Source organism: Poecilia latipinna, unplaced genomic scaffold, assembly GCF_001443285.1.
Source record: "Poecilia latipinna isolate Pla-1442-1.1 unplaced genomic scaffold, P_latipinna-1.0 Scaffold281, whole genome shotgun sequence".
Lineage (NCBI taxonomy): Eukaryota > Metazoa > Chordata > Actinopteri > Cyprinodontiformes > Poeciliidae > Poecilia > Poecilia latipinna.
This window is the reverse complement of record NW_015112897.1, coordinates 63,170-77,079: the sequence shown is the minus strand read 5'-3', so window position 1 is coordinate 77,079 and position 13,910 is coordinate 63,170. Positions and strand designations below refer to the sequence as shown.

At 39.3% G+C, this 13,910-nt stretch overlaps 1 long non-coding RNA gene across 1 annotated transcript in view; it reads right to left on the bottom strand.

Annotated features, from left to right (window-relative positions):
- Window positions 1-6,473: 6,473 nt before the first annotated feature.
- Window positions 6,474-13,910, bottom strand: part of LOC106948271 (uncharacterized) — a 13,006-nt gene continuing 5,569 nt past the window's right edge. The window contains exons 2-3 of the long non-coding RNA XR_001425138.1: window positions 10,299-10,305; window positions 6,474-6,484 (exon numbers count right to left, since the gene is read on the bottom strand). This is a non-coding gene — a long non-coding RNA (uncharacterized LOC106948271). The remainder of the gene's footprint in view (window positions 6,485-10,298; window positions 10,306-13,910) is intronic.

Below are 13,910 nucleotides of genomic sequence, written 5' to 3'. Positions count from 1 at the left end.
CAAAACACGAGTCTGAGTTTTTTTTTTTTTTTTACTTTACTCCCTGTGGTGTTAAAAGTGGGCATGCATTTGTGTGTGTGGTTTTGTATTTTGTGTACACTGATAGGATTATTTTTCTAACAAATGGGGGCTGACTGCTCCTTATGGGTCCAAAAGCCTGGGTAGAAATACAATCATGTGAGTGTGTGTGTTCACATTTTTGTATTTACAGGACCAAAACTTAAACCGAAAAGGGATCTTCTTAATTAAAAAAAAAATTGGGATCACATTGCACCCCTACCAAGGCAAGGATCAGCCTTAGTTCATGGACATGAATAGAAACAAGGCAACAGCAACATCAGACACAACAAGGACCACTGGATCGAAATGGGCCAGGACTCAGCAGGCTTACATAAGCTGTCCACAACATCCACGCAATGCAGCACCTGCACCCAGAAACAGCCAATAAGACTCCAAGTCTCCAGACATCTATAGACATATTGCACTGAATGGTTCGGAAACGTACAGAAAGGGAAAGCAGGAGAAACTCAATGTGCCCCTGCGATCAGACCACGGGGGGGTCAAGAGAGACTGAAGGAAGCTAATGTGCCACCAGACTGGTTGACTGAACTCCAGTCATCAGCCCCCTCACATGTGACTTGGCACTAAGTGGGACCACTGATCATGCCAGACTGGGAACTCTTCCCTGCATAAGAGACAAGCACAATGTCAGTTTTAACCCCCAAATCCCCAGTCAATCAATCAATCAATAAATAAATAAACCATAGATTAGGCTCAAGTTACTATGTTCTCATATTGCTGAGATTATTGAACTTTTGTTGCATTTGTTAGAATCAGATGTAGTCTGTATTTAATAACCCTGCATTTATTTAGGTTTGAAAATTACCATGCTGTATTCCTCCTCATGTTCAGTCTAGTATAACTCTTCTTCTTTTGTTTTGTTTTTATTTTATGCAAAGCACTTTGCTTGCCCGTACAGTTAGCTGAAAGTGCTCTATAAATAAAATCTCCCTTATTGAAGGGTAAAATATTAATCACGGCTGAGTTTGTGCTGCAAAGGGTAGGACTAAAAGAAAGCATGATGTCACTGGAGTGTCCTCATGCAGATAGATAAATGCCTGCATACCTGCGTGCATGCAACGACTTCATTAATGTAAAAAAATCATGTAGGTTTTGGGAACTTTGAGTAAAAGTAAATAAAATAGACAATTGCCCTGGGATTATTTCTCAGGATCACTCTATTCTACTTAACTTCACACCAGGCCTTTTTAAATGCACAATCTGTGCAGATTTTGTACTTTGCTATCAACCTTCATCACGAGGATGACATCACTGGGACCATTTCCAGGTTGATGATGTAATAACCTCTGAGTCTAAGTGCTCCAGGATGAAGTCATCAGGACTGAATTTAATATCAGCTAAGTGGTTCAGCTAACGTACACTTGTCTCGGCATCTTTCCTTCCTTCCTTTCTTTCATCCTTCCTTTTCTTCGTCATTATCATCTTACTCCAACTTTCATTATCTTTGGACTTGCACAGAGTTGCATCAGATGCTTCATGGTGGACTGTAGAGAAGGAGGATGTTCTTCTCCTGCGTGATTCTCGGTGTTTCTCACTCTTTCTGCCTCCACTCTGACTCTTGTTTCCATTTCAGACATCTTTTGATGCCATAACCCGAATGCCCCAAACTACATGCAGTAAATTAGTTTGGACTCTCTAAGGTACTTCCTTCCTCACAAACACTGAATTGGCACTAAAAGAAGGTAATTACCCTGTAAACAACAGAGCCCCAAATATTTTTGCTTATAGTTCTTTGCAGTACAGTGCAGGATGTATTTTTTATGCCTGCTGAGGTTTCTGTGAGCGGCTGACAGTGAGGTGTGACTTTCAGCAATTAAACTATAGTCAATAATTTTGCCACAGGAATTGCACTTTGTAATTTGTTCACTACAAACTGCATGGAAAGATGGAACTGTAACACATTTTTTGAAGGATTTGAACGATGTAGACATCCAGGTTCTCTCTTTTTGCGTCCAGAGAAGAGAGAGAGAGAGATTAAAACCCAGTATAAGCCATAAATCTGTCATCATTTCACAGCATTTTTCCCTGTAAGTGTGTTAAACTCAGAAGAAGATTTTAACATTAATTTTATTATGCTAAAAAAAGAAATATAGTGATATCTTCCTACCAGACCCTTTCTTTGGGCCGTGGGGTAATAATATATTCTGAAAACTACTCCGGTTCTTTTAAAAGGCTTCATTCGTTTCACATCAAACCATGACCAAGTGGTATTTTTTTTTCCATTTCCTACTTCCAACCCCGCATTGTGACTTTATTACACCTTCAAGATGTTTACAGTTTACTGTTTGTTATTACATATCCACAGTAGGATTGAAAACCACACAGTGGACATAAAGAGCGTGCTTGTTTAAAATGCCTTCTGAACTATTAGGCGGCTTCAATGCCATCTCAGCATCATTTACACACACAAACTCTTTGACAGGGATGGTTGCCATGGCAACTGTCGGTGTGAGTCAGGTGCATGCAGAAGCATTCCTGGTGGAAATGTGTGTCAGCGTTGTGGTTGACCAGAAGACAGTTAGCGGTTGACCCCATGGGATTAAAGTAAAGAGCATCGTCAGTGATGCAGACACTGAGATAAATCAGACGTATAAACAGACACCGTCTGACTCGTTTCAACATGTACATCGATTTGTGAGCAAATGACCTAACATCAGGAACATCAGGGGCAGAGAGATAAATTCACCAGGTGTAAGAAAATAATAAAAATGGATGGAGAGATGTTTATGTAGTTGTGTAAGATGCAGATTATTTCTGATTGAGGAACTTTCAGGACAAACCATATTACACGGCAATTCCTATCTACACCTATCTATATAGTGTCACTTCCTGGTCAGTGCAATTTCCTGGCTTTAAATAGGATGTTCTCAAAGTGATCTTGTCAGCTTGCTCAGAGTGTAATTCGTAGGTCGGAATGGAGTTACAGAGAGACTGTTGGCTTGTTTCCACCAACGTCTCTGATGTGCATTTTGAAATATCGTGTTAGAAAAGGTTGATGGGAAAAAGAAAAATTCAAAATAACTCCTTCAATCTTATGAGCTCGCGTGAGGTTGCCTCTGGTTTTTCTGAAAAAGAGTAAATGCGCTAAAGGGAAAGTGGAAACACATTTGCTATATAAGTTCTGACGTAGTGAACGTTTTCATCCACAGGTGGATCTGTGCCTTACCAGAGGCACAAAACTCATAAGCATTTCAAAGTGCAAACCGCTGACTCAGAGGGAAAGACTCTTCATTTCTCCGAGATGTGATGTGAGGTCCATGTCAGTTGGAATCCTCTACATCTTGTTTATGAAAACCATGGTTAGTGTAGACATCTTACAAAGTTATGCTGTACGCAGTCTGGTTAATTCGCTCCAAACCAGTAGATGGAAACGAATCTAATTCCCTTTTTTTTGTTTTTCTTTCTCGCAGTATTTTAAAAGTTCGCTCAAAATTTGCATGACAATTGGATGCAAAGGTAGGTTGTGCAACTCTGGGAAGAGAGTAGAAAATGAATTATTTTGGCCAAATCACATGTCGATTTTAACGGTGCCTCGCAGAACCAAACGGTAAAAATTAAATGACAATAGAGAGAAGTGAAGCTGCAGCAAACAAGGACCTGGATAGATGGAGGTATGGCAAAAAGAAAAGTGAACATTGATAACAGAACTCCATTTCGAGACATGAACTGAGAGCCTAAAATCCACATGCAGAGGTCATCTGGGCACACAGGGAAGTGTTACTGAATACCTGATGTGCATGAGTTAGCAGAAAGCTTGGGAAGCCGTCCAGGGCCATTTACAGATAATAAGAAAAAACAAATACATGTTGCTACTTTAGAAGATTTATTGCCACATTTTGAACAGGACAGTGCTGTTCATTCAATCGAAATTATTTTTCAGAGGCAAGAAGAAAAATACCAAATTATTAAACAAAGAGATATATTTTAGATTTATCTATTATTATTTGACAATTAAAAAAAAAAAAAAACAGAAATTAACACAATGTTCCTACCAATTTAAAGGAAACAATTGCATTCCTAGAGGAATGTTTTCAGCTAATCCATGTAGAATTTTTTTTGCTTGTTTGTTTTGGGTAACAGTCTTAACCTTCTGCTCAGTTGATGAACAGCCTGCTCAAGTGCTTAAATGCCATTAATTTGATCAACTCCTCATTTCTTCTTTTTGCATTTTAAAGCTCAGCTAACAACCTCGTTACGACCCGGCAGAGCAAAATGCAAATCTGTGCGACTGTTTTCCATTGTTCCAAGATTAGAACCAGGAGTGTATTTCCAGAAAACATGCCAAAAATAAGAGTTGGCCTCGAAGCTCAACTCCTTCCTGTAAGATTCAGCACTGACTGAGTCACAGCCGTGATTGTCCTTCCCTCCAGAGCTGTTGTAATTTTCCAGTGAGCTTCTTTTTAAAGGCATCCATCTCTCTGTGTGTCTGAGATTCATCCCCAGTGCATTGTGGGGATGGTGGGGATGAGTCATCATGCAAAAGACTTCCACCCAAGTAGACAATTACTGTGACTGAGAGCTTTGCATGTGCTCAGTGTGTGCTGTCTGCTTACTTTACGCAAAAATAGTAATCTAAAAAAAAATATATATATATTTTAGGACGTCTTAGAGAACTCTGATCGTCGCTTTTACAATTTCCACAGTCGCTTTGTGTGAATTCAAATTCACATTATTTCATGGAGCAGTGCTAATTGCCTCATTAGTTTGTCACTGGGGCTGGTTGTGAGTCAGTTCTTGAGAGCTCAGAGAAACAGATACCATTACGGAGAAAATGGCTGACGGGGAGAAATCAATGCTACTTTCCGTCAGAGTCCTATATGCTTCATACGTTAAAGGACGGGGGGAATAAAGGGCTAAATAAAATGTCTTATATTTAATTTCAGAGTATGGTAGAGTTAACAAGAAGGAAATAGCTTAAAAGATGGGGACATAACATTATTTGTCAGAGGCAGCCAGCTCTATTTAGTGAAAGGCTGAAGCGTTCATGCCAAACAGCAGGCAGTCTCAGTGATTAACAGCCCTGCACAGGAGAAATATTCAGCTGCCTGTGGGCTTAGTTAGAATGGAAATCAGCAGATTCTGACACCGTCTATACTAAAATATATAACTCAGTGATTCCAAATGCAAATATCTGCCTTCACTTAAAAATATAGAAGCTGTGGAAAGTAAAACATTGATAACAAAGGGATCATGGTTTAAGTGAGCTGGCACTACAAGCTGCAACTGACACATCATATTGTTATTCGTTTTAGAATAGAAAGGAAATTGTGCTTGGAGATACATTTGAAATTCGAGTCATAACACGTGGAGCGGCGACCTCAGATTGAGCTGTTTGCAAAAATGCCATCAATGTCTGCAGCGGATGCATCGCAGATGACAGGTGAGCAAAAGGAATGCGGCACCAAGCCGGGTCTGCGCAGCGCGCCGCCCACGAGGTCGTAAACTGCAGCACATTGGCAGGAAGTTTAGTAAATGATGCCTTCATTTTCCTTACGACTCTCCAACCGTACTGTGAAATCAAGCTGCCTAAAGATTCTTACTGTGTTTTTAGATAAACCACAGGAGCAACACTGATTGGAAATTGTGTGGTTTAAACTGAGAAGAACATAAAGTGAATCTAAAAAAAACAATGGGTGCTAATAGTAGTGACATAAGGAGACCTGGAGCTTTTCCTGCCCAGTGATTCGTGCTGTGGTCAGTCCACCTTATGCATATTTTGAAACAAATAAGATGACAGAAAATCCATGGAGTAAATTAAATATTCACTTGTCACATGAGGATGGATCCTATCAAGGCTTCCTTTATGCTAATCTATTAGACAATCATTACATTCATTTGCAAGATTTTTTTCACTTGCAGTTTTACTTTAATTAATCAAGTTGACTTATCACTAATTCACACATTGTCACTAGGCCAAATATAACAGCAAATATATAGGAAACCAATCACTTTGCATAGATATTTTTATTCTCCATACAGAGCAGCAAAGCACCTGTGCAGTTGAGCTGATTTTATTATGTGAAATTCTAATTGCCACTAGCATTAGCATTACGAATCTCAGATCAAAACATTGTCTGACTGAAAGGAAAGCGTTTGCAGTAACTTTCTTATTCATTACTTCCCATAAGAAAACACTTAAACTCTATACACACAAAGTCAAAGCGAAATCAACATCCGTCTATCCAGTGTTTACAGGTGTTTGCAGGGCGGCATTGAGAAGTGGCTGTAAACTTTTACGGGGTTTTTTTCCCCCTGCAAAACTTTTCCAACTTCCAACTTTGTCAAGGTGAGCATCAGGCATCTGACAGTGGAGAAGTTTCCTAATTTGAAGTTGCGTCTTCATTGTTCACAAACATAATTATTACTTGTTTTTTTCATTTAGTTAGAATGTTTTCTACAAAATCTAAGTCCTCTGGCAGACAAGTCTCTCGGTTTCCACAACACAGGCAGACATGCTCCGTTTTGTGAAATAGAGGTCACAGGAAGGGTTTGGAAACAGATAACTGATGACAGAAAATGATTTTAAGCCCCAAATACTAGTTGAGGGACTCTTAGCTGGGGAGCAGGTAATAAAGGTGGAAAGGAGAGAATGAGAACAGAAACACTCCAATGTTTCATCCCCCACTATGTACTGGGGAAAATAAAAAATAAAAGGATTAAACTAGGATAAAAAATAATGATCCCAAAAACTAAATCAAAGCATTATAAATGACGGTAGACGACTGTAATATACATCACATTGTTCATACTGTATGCTTTTAATTTGAATGTCTTCTTTCTACAACAGTGGAGAAATGCAGACACGATCCAGCATCGTGTCCTGTGCCGCTCCAGCCAATCAAGGCTCAACCTGAGGCTCAACAACCAAAGAGCGATTAAGGCGAGGGTGCATGTGTGTTGCCATGGCAACAGCGTGAAGGCCACAGGTGCTCATCCTTTAGAATGGCAGCAAGAAATAATGGAGAGGGCGAGAGATTCTGCTGCGTCTGGCTGTGATTTAAACGCACAAACAAACGGTTTAAAAGCCGACGCCTTGCTCTCCCCACATCCTTTGTTCACCTTTGCTGTCATGACAACGCTGTCCTGCGGTGCTCCCAGCGTTAGAGAGTCTGGAGATTGTTGGAGACGCGGAACAATACTGGAGAGGTCTCTCTCTGCAACGCACGGGAACTGGAAAAGCGGGAGGAGCAGATAAGAACCGGTTGGCATGACTGTACTGATAAGCCTCTGCGTTGTCTGACTGTCCTCAGCTCTAAACAAACCGTCTTCAAGCTTCCTGGAGGGTCGGGCAATTTAATTTTGGGCTTTGAAAACAAAAATGTGAACACGATCTTTACTGTGTAAACGCGGGGAAGCCATTCAGAAAGAAAACAGAGGGGAGAAACAAGAGTGAAAAGATGAGGCATCATACCCGCCTGCTGTGGGTGATAACAGCAGGAGGTCTCCTGGGTTTGCTTTGCGTCCCTGATGCTTTGTGCCTGCAGAGAAAACGCCGCAGGAGACAGAGAGAAGAGCACCAAACAGACGGAAGTAAAAAAATGACAACACACACTTTCAAGTGAAACAAACTGGATGGACGAAGTAGAGAGCAATGCACAGACAAATGTACAATACGTCAAATCAATATGATGCCTTGAATGTAACAAATAAATGGAACAAGTGGAACGGCGCCGAGGTATTTCAGTGTCCAACCGTTCAAGAGTGTTGCCATTTAAAATTCTGCACCGTCTACAAATTTCACCAAGTCAGAGAAACGGCACGAATCAGCATCTGTCACCTCAATGTCAGAAGTGCAACGTCTCAGTATGAATCCATGCACACTGTGTCTGGTTCTGTCCACAAACTCCAGCCTACTGGAAGGACATTTTGCAGGACATGGAAAAGAAACTTGGAGCTCCACGAGGGGATGGACCCGTTATCTCCAGACAGGAAGGTCGGGACAACACTGCTGATGCCAGCCTGAGTAGACTCTATCCTCCCTCGAGGAACTTAGAATAAAACCTCCAAATAAAACCACCCGGATGGAATGCCTTGCTTCCTCTGGATCTAATCCACTTAAGTTATTCGTTTAAGGAACGGTTTATGAAAATTTGGTGTCCAGATCTCTGCTTCAGGTCTCTTCATCGCTCTCATCCATCCTGATTTTCCACAAGGTCACCGTTTGCCACACTTCTCAAAGTTCGTTTTATTTCTTTATCACTCAACTTGTACTGTGTAGAGTTTTCTCTGCAGTGTAATTAATCAGTCATTTTCATCATTTTGTACTGTTGTCACCTTGCACCTAATATTGTTCAGAAAAAAATATTAGTCGAAAAAGCACTGATTTGATTTGCCTATTGGTTGTAAAATCTAATAATATAAAATCCCTCAACTTAACAGGATGGAATCAGAAACACAGTCCACATAATTTGAAAATATACTTTCTGGAAAGAATTAAAATGATGAGAAATTGTTTATGGGAATGAAATGAAGGTGAATAGATCCAGGTAAGGTGAAGTACAACCTAAATTTTCTCGTTTAAAGCAGGAGACTGTTTATTCTGTTGCTAAAATATCTCTTAGTCTTTCTGATATCTTTGGAGAAATTTGTGTCGTGGGGCTCAGTAAAAGCCATCGAATGGCAAAAATTTAGACGTTTATCTCTGACAGACAAATTTGTTTCTTTTATTAAATTCTCTAGCCTGACACTTCATTTTTTTTTATCAACCCTTCCCTCCACAATCTCTTTAAGGGCTTGTGGAAAATGTTGCTGATGGTCTGCAGAGACGGTGGAAGAGTTCAATTTTCTGAAGCTGTTAAGATGAATTTACGACCCGTGGAAAATAGGAGGCAGTTTGTTTTGATCTCTCCTTCACTTCCTGCTTTACCTTTACATTTTTAACGCCATGCATTTCTTCATTTTTATTTGTCTCTCTCTGTTAGCCGCTGCAAGTGCACTTCTTGAAAATAAATATCTTTCCTTCCTGTATTAGTATTCTATTTTTTGAGCAGCATCAGTCTCTCTCTCTCTCTCTCTCTCTCTTTCTCTCTTACACACACACACCCATTTTCCACCTTGATACGAAACCACTGAGCAGATCAAACATCCTTCCACCGGTGTCTCTCGTTCTTTTCGTTCTTCTGTTCCTTGTCAGATTTTTCAGCACATTGCTCCAACCAGCTTTTTCTGATCCACACATAAAAAAACTGCAAAGGATTTTGTTCACAAAATGCGACAATCTTACCGTGGAGATGCTCACACACACAAAGAAACAAACAAACACACGCAACGCAGAGTTGTCTGTGTGGAAGCTCAAAGGAGTCACATATCATGAGTAAAACCCAAACCCATCCATCCATTGTCTATTCCTGCTGGTCTTTGCAGGGTCCTGGTGCCCATTAGCAGCGATCATCGGGTCATAACTGTTCACCAATCCATTATGGGATAACACAGAGTCACACAGGACAGACAATAAAACACCAAATGGACACAGAGTTACAAAAATATACCCAACATACTGGTGTAGATGATTTTATTTATTAGCTTACCAAGCAAATTTGCAGAAATACACACTTGAAATGCAGATGTATTAATTAGAAAAATAGTATATTTCTCAAATTTTTATCCAGTTAGAATATCACAAAAGAAGATGTTTTGACAATATTAAGGCCTACACAATCATGTGGACTGCTTTCAACCATATTGGTGGAAAGCTGAGTGGAAGGAAAAAGTACGGTGGAAAAAGATGCACAAATGATAGAAGAGGAAAACAAGAGATACCAGACCTAACAACTCAAAACTGATATTATTATCAACCTTGGCCTCTTTAAATCCCTGTTTTCTTTTTATTCATATGTTTTTTTTCTTTTATATAAATATATTTTTTTATTCTTTTAACCAAGTATAAATTATGATAAAAACATATCATATTTTCACGAGTTCACGAGTTTAGTTGATCAAATTAGTTTTCATCTGAATGGCCTGTAAATGAATTAACATGAAGGATCTGAAGTTTCTCTCTCATTGAGATTACAACTCAATTTACAGCTGGGTTTTATTTTCCTCTTTGTGCAGAACATCAAAAGTTTTAACAGTACGCTCTGACTTCCTCTGCCTTACTGCCTCTTTTGCGGTGAGACAAATCTTCTGTCGTTCATAAAGAAAGCAGCTGATGAGAAACGTCTGACCGTAAAACGGGGAATGACTTTAAAGCTGGCTGCCACCGAGAACAGGCAGACATTTGTGCTTAAACAGGCCGTTAGCTTGCACACTGCCGTTAGTGCCTGGACAACATTTGCATTGAAATGAAAGAAACGGCTTCCAGGTTGATCGCCTGGCTTACGACAGCTCTGCCCTCTCAAGAAATGAGCTGTGGAGCAACACTGTTCAGCCTTCTTAGCTTTTACAGATATTCATTTTCTCTCTTTCTTCTTTTTTCTTTTTTGTTACAAAGCCAATATTCTTAGCCTAAGTGGGAGGAAACTGAGCTGACAAATCGATTCCGGTTGACTGCTTGTATTTCTTTTGTGGCTCTTGTGATTTAAAACCTCGGCCTGACACCACTGATCGACTCTCCTCCATGCATTGTTCTCCGGTTAACCTGGATTTGGGGGTGGATTGGTCTGGGCCGAGAACTCCAGGAGGGAAATTGATAGGCAACTGCTGCGGGGTTCAGTGGGAGGAAACTGCTGCACAAAGAAACCTGAAAGTGCAAAGACCGTATGTTGTTGTTAAAGAGAAGCTGATCCACTAAAATGGATTTCCCAATCGTTTATTATTTCTGACACTCCTGTACTAGGAGCAAAATACGAGTAAATGTGGAAGACTTATTTAAAAATCCAGCATCACGCCTTTCATGATTTCAGTGGCACAGTTCAGAAGGGATGTTTTTCATATGGCTTACTTAGGTTATCTAGTGTGGCTCAAGTTTTTAATTATAAGCCACAACCAACGTCTTACTTTTATTCTTAAGCAACAGAAGATAAAGCCAAAATCTTACTTACTTTTTTTAGCTTTCAATCTTTTGCTCTTCTTTTTAAAAACATGCACCACTCAGAAACTTCCTAAAATATGGAGTCTACAGAAGGTTTTATGGACAGCATGACTTGTACTTGGGAAGCATTAGCAGATCCTGATGATGAACTAAAAGAGTTACAATATATTAGTTGAAATTACTTGATTTTTATGACTTCAAAGTTAAATCATAAATATTTAAAGTGCCTACTTTCTCAGTTAATCTATGCTTATTAAAAAAACATTACAAGTAATTTTATGGAAATCAGGGGATATTTTGTGAGGTCTCCATGAAAAAAGAAATGAAATCATTTACATAACTTAAAGCGCTTCATTGACAAAAACCCATTTTAGCTGCAGATGTTACACATTTGGTGATAATACAGAATACGTAGCTTTTCCGAAGACCCGATGCTGGTTGTCATGGTGCCGTCAGAAACACGAGCATCATGTTACTAACAGAGAATACTGTGAAGCAATGAACCCTAAATAACGTCTTTCAGTGAAGTCAGGTTACCACACACCAAAGGTTTTACTGGGTCATAATTAAATCACTAAGATAAGTTGGCTGGATGAACACGTTTCCCCAGTCGTGACTCTTTTCCTGCTCTTCAGCAACTATTCAGGGAAAATTGCTTATGAAAGCAACTCAGAGCTCAACTTTTGTCACGCTGCCAGCCACGTGGTGCACTTCCACTGAATTGCTAAATTAGATTGCTCTTTTTACATCTGACGGTGACTTTACTAATTTTATTTGAAAAAATACTCAGAACTTTACTTACATTACTAAAGGTAGAAACTGCCTATTAAATTTAGAGCGGCTCTTTGGTTGGGTCAATTTATTTTCGGACTGAACTTTCCAAAAGTAGGGCAACAAACCTGGCAACAACTTCCAGCAAATACTAAGAGGTGATACAATATGATTTGTATTTTATGGACATAATCAGGATGATCCCCATTTAAAACATGAAACTAATTTAAGACATAGCCTACAGTGAAATCAGAGCTCTCTGTGATAGCAGGGGCCTAAAGTAATGCATGACATAATAGGGGCCATTCTTCAGAGCATCAAACATTTATGAATTTCACATGAGGAGGTTCCAGTTCCCTCAGTGTGGTTTTATGTTCAAGGGTGTTTTAGGAGGCCGTAACTGAATCCACCTTGGGGAGGGACGACAATAAAACCCACTGAGATGCATCACTTGGTCTCCTAACAGTACGAATGCCGGAAATTGTATTGATATAAGCCGTGCAAAAAAAAAAAAAATTAAAGAGAATATCTTCTTACAAACTATAAATAATGCTTACTGACATTAATCTGAAATAGGGATGTTAGGGACTGAGAGAGTGCAACATATAAACTAGGTGAAATGATCCAGTAAGCGATGATTAAATGAATTATAAACTGTGAATTAGTTAGCGCTAAGAGGTATTTGAGATGAGAAAAAGCACAGTTTTGCTCAAGTAACTGCAGAGTAAAAAAAAATTTAAAAAATGATAAGTTGAAATTGCTTTAGGTGCTTGAAAGGTGCCAGTTTGGTAAATGTTAAAATTGTACCATTTCTAATTGAGATTATTTATGTAGCATCATTTCAAAACAAATGCCAACTCAAAGCACTTTACAACTCAGTCTTAGATATTAAAACTTGTCAACTTCACCTAATCAGAAAGACACATAAAAATGTAGTTTCATTAATTCCAACTTGACAGCATTGTCATAAAACAACACAGTCGAGTTTAGTTAATTGGCAAAAGGTTTTGTTTCTAAGGAATCCCAGCCAGTTGCATCAACTCCTCCTGTAACGACAGCAGACAGTTGATTTCTTGAAGTTAGTTACTTTGCAGAAACCTCTCACACACTCTGCATGCATTTGACAGTGAAAAGGAAAACTCTATCTCAACATAATCTGTGCAGGGGACTGGCTAGACCAGGGGTGTCAAACTCAATTTCACCGAGGACCATTTCAGCATATTGGCCCCCCTCAATGGGCCACATTGACGGTACAAATCAGGAGTGCATCCCTGCTAAAACACCCCAGACAAAAGGTTGACTTCCCTCATTCAGTTCTGCTGAGGCTTATAAGAGAAGGAATGCATCTAAAGTTGCAGATGGTAGCTCTGGAAAACTAGACTTGGGCAGCCCTAGCATAAATGTATAAAAATACAATGTTAAAAATAAATTAAACACCACCTCATATTGTTAAATAACTGATTTTATGTATTGAAGTTTTAAATATTACATTTGAGTTTCCATGGATGTAAAATTACTGCTCTGTTGAAAAATTACAATATTTAAATCAGTGTTTAAAGGTGAGCAAGCAAATAATAAAAACAAGTTATATGGGCAGACATTATAGACTTTACGCAAAGATTTAGTCTCAGAGGCAACTGAAACCAATTAATAAAAAAAAAGTCCTTTCTGAATATCATCTCATGGTCTCTGAACTAAATGCGTCTTTCTGACCGGGAGCTGACAGCGTGTTGAAGAGTTATGGACCGGACGCTTTGGAGCGTCTGGTTAAGAAACGCATTACAAACCTTTGGTTGAAATGTAGTTTGTAGTCAATTCGTGCTCAAAACCTATTTTAAGTCAATCATTGGCCTATAAAATGCTGGGGGGCCACATGTGGCACGCGGGCCTTGAGTTTGACACATGTGCATGACGCCACAGAACTGCCAATTGGTAATTGAAGTAAAGTAGTAGCTTCGATTTCAAAGAAGCTTACATTGAAGTTGATTGGCAAATGAACCATTACAAAAGAGGAAGGCTCTTGTTGTCTCACTGCACCCCAAGAGATGTATAAACTACAAAAAACATTCCTGTCTGGTTTTGAACC